This window comes from Rhinopithecus roxellana, chromosome 1 (assembly GCF_007565055.1).
Source record: "Rhinopithecus roxellana isolate Shanxi Qingling chromosome 1, ASM756505v1, whole genome shotgun sequence".
Lineage (NCBI taxonomy): Eukaryota > Metazoa > Chordata > Mammalia > Primates > Cercopithecidae > Rhinopithecus > Rhinopithecus roxellana.
The window spans coordinates 26,983,294-26,994,421 of NC_044549.1; positions in this window are offsets into that span (position 1 = coordinate 26,983,294).

Genomic DNA, 11,128 nt, shown 5'->3' on the forward strand with positions numbered 1-11,128 from the left:
TTTAAATAACACTGAGATATATCTCCTCTCTGTTTTCACTGCCCCTGAATTGATTTGGACCTTCACTGTTTCTAGCCCTGATTACTGTAACTTGTCATCACTGGTTCTATCTCCAGGGCTCTCTAATCAAGTCTCCTCTTGACCCTTAAAGGCTGTTTCTAAAATGCAATTCTTTTCATGTCAATTATTTTGTTAAAAATACTCAGTGTTTCTTCTCTGGCTTTAAGAGTAAACCCTAAATTTGTAGCCAGCATCTACAGGCCATCTTGATCTGGCCCTGGCTACCATCCAGTCTCATTCCTCACCAAGTTCTTCCTCAGGAATATTCCCCACATAGTTTTAGTGGCTTGAAAAAGACATATTCTCTCACACTTGTGCACTTTTTCACAGTGTTCCCTTTGGAAGCTAAATTTTACCCTCTCTATAAGACACCACAGCATTTGACAGCATTTGAAGTCTACATCTTCAGGCATTTTCTTTCTTTACTTTTTGAGACACCACACTTTATTTTCTTCTTGGTACCTAGCACGACTTAACTTTAGATGACATATTTATAGCTTTGTTTGTTTATTGATGACCTCTCCCACCATAATTTTTGATCCATGAAAGCAGGAACTTTGAGTTGTTCATCACTCTAAGCTCAATGCCTAGTATAACACCTATAACATAGGTGACATGCAACTATTTGTTGAATAAATTAATTGGTAACTTGGCAATAAATTAGATGACAACTTGGCTCTGCCACTTGAGAGCATATGCTTTAGAATAAATTATTTGGCTGCTTTGTGTTTAAGAAGTTAATTATAAAATGGCATCGATGACTATTGCATCTACTTCATGGCATTATTGTAAGTGGCATATGAATTTTGTGAGTTAATACATATAAAATGCACATATTAATGATCAATAAAGGTTAGCAACCATGACCTTTGCAATGTCTTCTATGACTCTGTTCACACCCTCTTTTCTTTCCCCAGACATATAAGGCACATAGAGAAGAATGCAAGGAGAAGGGGAATGAGTTGGATAAATCTGTGTATCTCTGGAAGCCACCTCACATTGTTAAGCTGAGAACTGGAGAAGAGTTTCAGAACACTTTAGACGCTCAACGGCTTCTAAGTATACAAATTCTTGAACAGAGATTCAGGAACAGGGGTGACTGTGTACTCTGCTGTAACGTCACTTAGCTGCAGTGCTTCATTTCTAGGTCAGCTCCATGCTCCTACCTATGCTCTCTCTATGAGTCTGCTGCTTGTTGAAATAGTGAAGTGGATTCTGTTGTTTGGCTTGCTTCTCTAACCTCCTTGCCTGTCCCCTATTCCTGCTCTGCCTTTGTCTAGGCACCTACCTTAAGTAGCATTCTACAAGAATTATTCCTAGCCAGCTTCACAATTATAAAAAATCTGATAACTTAATTACAACTCAGATAAAATTTATCCTGATAATGATTAAAGACTTTCCTGCTCCTGCAGCCTTTTGTATTTGAATATAGGAATTTTGAAGATCAAAAATCTTTCAAGAATCAAGGGACTCCTAATGGAATATTATGCAACCTTTAAAATGATGTAGAATATGTAATGAGTGTTAAAAGAAAAAAAGGTTCATAGTGTATTGCTAAGGGGAAAAGGCAAGTTTCAAAAGAATAGATACAGTATGATCCCCTACACCTTTTCTTTAAATAAAGCATGTAAGTGTTTACCTGGAATATCTAGGAATTGACTAGGTCTGATAAATGATATTCCCATCATTAAAGTATTTCAATTCCAAAAATCTCATTTGAACAAGAATTTTCTAGCACAAAAGTAAATGTGTGTATGTGATAGGAAAACTTTTTAAAAATATAAATATGAGAATCAAATGAAGAATGTATTAAATAACTATCTCAGTTTGTGTTAGTCAGAAACATCTGGTTGTAATTGAATATTTCATTTATGATGTAAACTCAAAGTGTCCATTTTTTGAAAAGGAGAAAATTACCAAGAGTCAATAAAATTAATAGAAAATTACCTTAATAAATGGAGCAAGTAAATGGAAAGATTGATAAGGAAAACAATGTCAATACTCTCATAATTAATCTACGAGGTCAATATGCTTAACAATCAATTATCACAACTAGATTTTTCTTTCACAAGATATGACAAACTATGTTGGAATTCATACTGAAAAGTAGATGTCCAAAATAGTTAATACAATTCTGAAAAATACAAAAGGGGAGTTCACCTTATTATATTTCAAAAATTATTATTAAATTAAATAAATATACCAACATAACCATTTCATTTCATTTTTAAAAACAAATAATACTAAAATAAATACTTATTTTTCCTGTGGTGGAATTCCAGGATAATTTACACATAAAGAGGCAGGTCTCTTCATACTCCCTGTTATTGCACATTATAACCAAAACATAATTTGTTTTATTCCAAATGGCTGAACTGACTGTCATGTATTGTTGAATTTTACATATTTGGCTTGGAGACCTGTCCCTATCGTTGTCTATATCTTCTAATAACTTGTCAGTGATTTGGGAATATGAGAAATTTACTTGATGAGTGTACAATTCAAATATATTAATAATAAAATATTTGATTTACCAATTTTAAAGAAACCATAAAAAACTAGTGTTTAAGAATACACAGCTTTTACTATCTCTTCCTTATTTTGCAGATATGATACATATGTTTTGGCCAATGACATTTGGTTAATATAACCCTTTAGTTAAGGTAATTTGTAAAAACGCCGGAAAATATCTCCTCCTCCCAACTTCCTCCACAACTGGCTGCAGTTTTACTACTTGTACCTGAATCTCATTGTCACCTTCAATTATATCCAAGGGGAGGTCTGCATGCAAAACAGAAAGGAGAAAGTAAGGAAGATCAGCATCTCAGTATCTTACCAGTATTTGTCTATTTATCCACCACTTTGCATGACACAGGATTCCTGGGCAGCCCCTGAAGCTCACTGATTCTTTTATCCCATTTTCTCACCACCTTCACTCTAACTTGTTTTCTTCAAGAAAATGTCCCAAGGTATTTTTTCTCTGAGTAGATACATTTTAGTTTAGTTTTCTTTTTTTTTTTTTTTTTTTTTTTGCATACTTGTAGGTTTATGATATAAATGAAAAATACAGAGAAGAAACAAAATCAGATTAAGATAAATTTGTTTGTAAAATAAGTTTAGTTTTATCAAATTTTGCTTGCAAGAATAGTGGTCTACATAGCTATCTCATTAAAAAATACTATTTTATCAGTCCATTTTTACACTGCTATAAAGAATACTTGAGACTGGGTAATTTTATAGAGAAAGGAGGTTTAATTGACTCAGTTCTGCATGGCTAGGGAGGCTTCAGGAAAATTACAGTCATGGCAGAAGGCAAAGGGGAAGCAAGGCACATTTCATATGGTGGCAGGAACAGAGTGAGAAGGGGGGAACTGAGAAACACTTTCAAACCATCAGATCTCATGAGAACTTACTATCATGAGAACAGCATGGGGAAAGCACCCCCATGATGCAGTCACCTCCTACCAGGTCCCTCCCTCTACACATGGGGATTACAATTTGAGATGAGATCTGAGTGGGGACACAGAGCCAAACCATATCACCTCTTAAGGCTAGGAAGCCAGACCAAGGCTGACTTTAGATTTTACCTACATTCTTAAGGTTCCTGGGCCTGCCAGGAAGTGACAATTTTTACTCATTCACTGTGAATCTGGGAATTGTTAAAACCAAGCATTCTATGCATATTCTCAAATATGATATTTCAGTAAGAGCGTTGGTAATATAACCAATGGTTTAAATTGTGTCCTGTTGTAAAGGGGGCAATTTTTTAAGTTGAACTAATGTAAATAACCATAATGCCACAATAATATTCATGAATTGTTTGTGAATTTTAAAAGAAGTAGATAGAAAGTACAACTGTCCTCAGCTTTGTTCACAAAAAACACACTTTATTAAATTGCTGCAAACTATGGATAGCTTAAGAGAAAAAGTTTCCTTAAACCTGGAAAACAAAATTAAGAAAGGAACCAACACTTATTCAAATAAAAGACATAAAAACATTATCATCAGTTATTTTTGAGACAGGGTCTCACCTGTTGCCTAGGCTGGAGTGCGGTGACACAGTCATAGCTTACTGCAGCAGCTTTGAACTCCTGGGCTCCAGGGTTCCTCCCACCTCAGCCTCCTGGGCAGGTAGGACCAGAGGTATACACCACCATACCTGACTAACCTTTTTTATTTTTTGTAGAGATGGGGTCTTGCTATGTTGCCCATGTTGGTATAAAACTCCTGGCCTCAAGTTATCCTCCTACTTAACCTCCCAAAGCACTGGGTCACCAGTTATTTAATGTAATGTAAATAATTTTTTTTTTTTCTTTTTGAGACACAGTCTTGCTCTGTCACCCAGGCTGGAGTACAATGGCATAGTCTTGGCTCACTGCCACCTCCGTCTCCCGGGTTCAAGCAATTCTCCTGCCTCAGCCTCCCCAGTGGCTGAGATTACAAGTGCCGGCCACCATGCCTGGATGATTTTTGTATTTTTAGTAGAGGCGTGGTTTCACCATGTTGGCCAGGCTGGTCTCGAACTGCGATCCACCTGCCTTGGCCTCCCAAAGTACTGGGATTATAGGCATGAGCCACTGCACCTGGCCTAATGTAAATAATTTTATTTTTGCTTGATCTTGATTAGGAATTTCATGAACCCATCAGTTTGTTTATTAAAATTTTGGAAATTTTTGATTTAGTCCATTTAAATTAGAAACCTGTTCTTAAGAGTATTTTAGTTAGAGCCTTTCCATGAATCTGATTGCAGATACTTTCATAGAAGAATTCAAAACAGTAACTGTGACAGAGACTTAGAAAAGTCATAGTTAAAAATCTGATGGAGGTTCATTATAATTAGAAATTTACAAGGGAATTTAGTTATTATGCTGTGGTATACAGCATAATATCCAGAACTATGAGTGATGACATATTAGATTTCTAAGACTTCTAAATAATTTTGGAACATTCATATTAATAACATATGCATAAATGTAATTGAAAGATCTAACATCACTTATCATTTGACAATGGTATCTATACAATTTACCAAATAAACCTAATTATTTAATATATCTCCAAAGTAAGACATACATCTTTTGAGGTTCCCAATGGGCCTAAATGAAAAAACCTGAAGTTATTTATAGGTCATAAAGACTTAACTAATTAATTTATTTTATTTTTTATTTTAAATTGTTATGGCTACATGGTAGATATATATATTTATGGGCTACATGAGATCTTTTGATACAGGCAAACAATACATAATAATCACATCATGGAAAATATGGTGTCCATCACCTCAAGCACTTACCATTTCCTTGTGTTACAAACAATTGAAATTAAATTATACTCTGTAATTATTTTTAAATTATTTTAAATGTACAATAAATTACTGCTGACTATAATCGCTATGTTATGCTATCAAATATGAAAGCTAATTATATTTTTATATTCATTAATCATCCACACTTTCACCCTCTTCTACCCTTCCTAGCCTTTGATAACCATCATTCTACTGTCTGTCTCCATGAGTTCAATTATTTTAATATTTAGTTCCCCCAAACAAGTTAGAATATGTGAAGTTTTTATTTCTGTGTCTGGTTTATTTTACTAAATATAATGTCCTCCAGTTCCATCCATGCTATTGAAAATGACAGTATCTTATTCTTTTTTATGATCGGATAGTATTCTATTGTGTATATGTACCACATTTTTTTATCCATTTGTTTGTTGATAGACACTTAGGTTGCTTCTAAATCTGGGCTGGTTCGAATAAATATGGGAACACAGACATCTCTTTGTTACACTGATTTCTTTTCTTTTGGGTATACATCTAGCAGTGAGATTGTTGAATCATGTGGTAGTTCTATTTTTAGGTTTGTGAAAAATCTCCCTACTATTCTCTGTAGTGTCTGTACTAATTTACATTCCCACCAGCAGTGGAGAGTTCCCCTTTCTCCACATTCTCGCCAGCATTTGTAATTACCTGTTTTTTGGATAAAAGCCATTTTAACTGTGGTAAGATGATAGCTCATTGTAGTTTTGATTTGCATTTCTCTGACGATCAATGATGCTGAGCATTTTTAATATGTTTATTTACCATCTGGATGTCTTCTTTTGAGAAATGTCTATTCATTTTTTAAATTGGATTGTAATAGTTTTCCTATAGAGTTTTTTGAGTTCCTTTTATATTCTGGTTATTTATCCCTTGTCAGATGGATAGTAAATATTCTCTCCCATTATGTAGGTTGTCTCTTCAGTTTATTGAATATTTTCTTTGCTGTGCACAAGCTTTTTAACTTGATATGTTTCCATTAGTTCATTTTTACTTTGGTTGCCTGTGCTTCCAAGGTATTACTCAAAAATATCTTTGCCCAGTCCAACATTCTGCAGAGCTTCCCCAAAGTTTTCTTTTAGTAGTTTCATAACTTAAGGTCTTAAATTTAAGTCTTTAAGTCATTTTGATTTGATTTGCACATATGGTGAAAGATAGAGTTCTTTCTTTCTTCTGCATGTGAATATCCAGTTTTTCCAACACTATTTACTGAAGAGACTGTTCTCTCCCTGATGTATATTCTTGGCACCTGTGTCAAAAATGAGTTCACCGTAGATGTATAATTTTATTTCTGGGTTCTCTATTTGGATCCATTGTTCTATGTTTCTGTTTTTTATGCCAGTACATGTTCTTTTGGTTACTATAGCACTGTAGTATACTTTGAAGTCAGATAATGTGATTCCTCCAGTTTCATTATTTTTGCTTAGGATTACTTTGGCTATTCTGGGCCTTCTGTGGTTCCATATAAATTTTTCATTTTTTAAACATTTTTGTGAAGGATATTATGGGTACTTTGACAGGGATTGCATTGAATATGTAGATTGCTTTGGGTAGTATAGATGTTTTAACAATACTGATTCTTCTTATCGATGAATGTGGAATATATTTCAATGTTTTTTGTATCCTCTTCAATTTATTGCATCAATATTTTATCATTTTCATTGCTCTTTCACTTCTTCTTTAAGCTTTTTCTTAGGTATTTTATTTTATTTGTGGCTAATGTAAATGGCATTATTTCTTGATTTCTTCTTAATATTGTTTCTTATTGGCATATAAAAACGCTACTGAATTTTGTTTGTTGATTTTATATCCTGCAACTTTCCTGAATTTTTGTATCAGCTCTAATAGTTTTTTGTGGAATCTTTAGGCTTTTCCAAATACAAGATTATATTATGTCCAAACAAGGATATTTTGACTTCCTTCTTTCCAATTTGAATGTCCTTTATTTTCTTCCATTACCTGATTGCTCCAGCTAGAACTTACAGTATTATATTGAATTGAATAACAGCGATGAAAGTGGGCAGGATAGCGGACTCTTCTCTGGCCCAGGGCAGGTCAAGAAATGCTGTCCAAGAACCAAGGAATCCATAATTCCAAGACTTTCCTTGGTGCTTTACCTTCACCCTTCCCCCGCTCCCCTCCCCTCTGCATCTGAGCTGTTATCTAAAGTGCAAGACAAAGTCTTTACTTTTTGCTCTCAAGCTGAATAAGGAGTTTCTCTTTCTAGCTCCCACAGCTGGGAATGTGCTGGATCTCACCTGAAGCCAGTACATCTCAGAGTCTCACCCAAGTCCCATGCCATATACCTGGCTATTCTTGCTCTTTATTCAAGGCTCAAAGGCACTTTTGTCAGCAGGTAATGAATTCTGCTATGACTGGGTCCTTCCCTTAAATACAGCAGGTTTCTTTCTGTCCCAGAGAGTGTCTAGAAATGTCATTCAGAGCTAGGTCATGGAATGGGGGCGCTCATCTCTCTGCTCAGTGCCCCATCCTATTGAGACTGAGCTGGTATCCAAGATGCAAGACAAAATCCTCTTTACTCTTCCCTCTTCTCTCCTCATAGGAAAGGAAGGGGTCACTTTTGGAACTGCTAGCTGTGCTACCTGTGTTTGTGGAGGGGTGTTGCAAGCATTCCATTAGCCACCCCAGCTAATGTCTCAGGGTAATTATACTGAACTTGTAAAATGAGTTTGGAAGTGTTTCTTCTTCCTTTATTTTTTTGGAACAGTTTGAGTAGGATTGTAATAGTTTTCTTTAAATTGATGAAATTCAGCAGCAAAGTCATTGGGTTCTGTACTTTTCTTTGCTAGTGTGTTCTTTTTGTTGTTGTTATGGCTTTGATTGTATTATTGGTTGTCTATTCTGGTTTTGAATTTCTTCATGGATCCAACTTGGTAGGCTGTATGTATCTAGGAATTTATCCATTTCTTCTATTTTTCCAGTTTATTGGCATATAGTTACTCATTGTATTCTCTAATGATCCTTTGAACTTCTGTGGTTTAGTTTTAATGTCTCCTTCTTCATCTCTGATTTTATTTGGGTCTTCTCTCTTTTTTTCCTAGTTAGTCTGGCTAAAGATTTGTCAATTTTGTTTAACTAATTGAAAAACCAACTTTTTGTTTTGTTGATCTTTTGTATTTTTTTTATTTTAACTTTATTTATTGGTGATTCTGATCTTTATTATTACTTGGATCACTTAAACTAAAAGGCATTTAGGTTAGTTACCATATATTTTATATTCATGCTCATTTAAGCCAGTCTGAATAAAATTCCTTAAGAGGCCTCTGGCTGACTATGTCAGATTTTATCATGTAGACACAACACATAAGTTAATATATATACTTATGCATAAACATGCTTCAACACATACATATACACACACAAATAAATATTTTATAGCTTTCATTTTAGAAGTTTAGTCATGAGAGAGTAATGCAAACTCACCGGTTTACAAAAGACGGTTGAATTCAAATTGTACTTCTGACAAAATGGGGCATGTTAATAAGACTACATCTTACTTGCCTCTTAGGTGATCTAATGAAGACTGTTGACCAACTTTTTGGATAAAGTAGTTTGGTTTAATTTTTTCCACCATATGTTTTCCTATTTCTAGTTTCAAATGAGTTTATGGTTAGATTTTTAATGTTTACATTTTAGCTAGAACTGAATGAATTGTATCATAAAAACGAATTCTTCAAATGGCCTTGAATTAGTAATGAACCTATCTTTTGTTTGCTGCTCTGGTTTATTTGACTAGTCAATGTGGATGAAAAAAAATGAGCGGTTTTTGTTTTTGCTGTTTTGTTTTGTTTCATTCCTTTTTCTGGACCTTGCATAGAAGACAAAGCACTTTTTACACCCATCAGAGATATCTTATATTACAGCATTGAGCTCAAGATTTTGAGCTATTTCATCTAAGAACCTAACTTTTATGAAATTTAACTAGGTCTTTTTCTTATAGACTATTAAACCTTTAATTAACTATTCCATCACTCTAAGCAATTATTAGTCAGGCAAGCCTAAATTTACATTTCCAAAAAGTATTTAGGTTGTTGGTTGCCATGGAGCTGTTGTAATCTGCAAAGCAATTAATTTCAAAGCCCTTTAAGAATTTAAAAGAAAATCTTGGCTGGAACGCCATAAGCAGTTAGTTTTCTCAACACCTGCAGAAGAGTCAGCTGGTTCAAAGTAGGTATAAAAACATAGAGATAGCTAGACAGAAAACTTGGAAAGCTTTACATGTTAACTCTATAGTTGCAGGGTTTTCTTTTTTTTAATTTTATTTTTTATTTTAAGAGAGTTCAAATAATGACAGTTTGAGCTCTCAATTTTCCTTGACATAATTTTCTTATCCCTTAAAATCTCTTCCTCACGTGCATGAGGAAGAGAATCAGATGGCCGACTGGAGGCATGACTAGATTGCGGCACCGGACAGAGCAGCTTGCGGAAACTTGCATTGTGAATTTTAGCTCCAGATCGACTGCAAGAACAAACCAGCAATCCCAAGAGGACCTACAGACCCTCTGAAGGAAGTGAACTGCTCCTGCAGGACTGGGAGACACCCCAAATACGTGAGTGCCCCAACTGCAGAAGTGGAAAAGGGAGACCCTCTTCTCCTGCGCACACACACCTCCACTGGAGAAGCTGAAGGTCTGTTTGTGGGAGAAGTTTCTGACCTTACTTCGAGCTGAGCCAATTTAGAGAGCCAAGTGAAATACAGAGGTAGAGGAAGCAGCAGAAAGGTCCTGGGAGCTCGCTGCATCCCCTAGCAGGCCATTCCTGCCTGGCACCACAGGGATCCATCAGGGGGGTGATCAGAGATTCAGAGTGTATAACTCCACAGGGAGAAGGAAATCTCTAGCTGAATTTTGTAACAATTTGAACAGGGCAAGAAGCCTCTTAGCTAGAACTCAGGGGAAGGCGTAAAATCTGGTGTGCAGACTCCACAGGCAGGGGAAGGACCAAGCCCTTTCCCTGGGAGGGGTAACCCACGGCAAGGGAAGTGGGTAACGCATGGCAAGTTTTCAGTCTCATCACGCCCTCCATCTGGAAACAGACTCAGGGCTGTTGGGGAGAGCATGGTTGGAGTGAGACCAGCCTTTTGTTTTGTGTGGGAGCTGGGTGCGGTCTGTGACAGCTACCTTTCCCCCACTTCCAAGACAACCTGCATGACTCAGCAGAGGCAGCCATAATCCTATGAGGTACACAGCTCTAGTGACTGGGAATTTCACCCCCATACCCCACAGCAGCTGTAGCAAGACCTGCCCAAGGAGAATCTGAGCTCAAACACATCTAGTCCCACCCCTACCTGATGGTCCTTCCCTATCCACCCTGGGAGCAGAAAACAAAGGGCATATAATCTTGGGAGTTCTAGGACCATGCCTGCCGCTGGTGCCTCTCTATACTACTATAGCTGATGCTTTCTGGAAATTTTCTCCTGGGAGGAGGTCAACCAGCACAAAAATAGAGCATTAAAACACGAAAGCTAAGAACCTTCACAAAGTCCATTGCAACCCCCTGCCACCTCCACTGAATCAGGCACTAGTGTCCATGGCTGACAGACCCATAGACAGTTGACATCACAGGACTCTGTGCAGACAACCCTCAGTACCAGCCTGGAGCCAGGTAGACTTGCTGGGTGGCTAGACCCAGAAAAGAGACAACGGTCACTGCAGTTTGACTTACAGGGAACCACATCCATGGGAAAAGGGGAGGAGTACTACATCAAGCAAACACCCCATGGGACAAAAG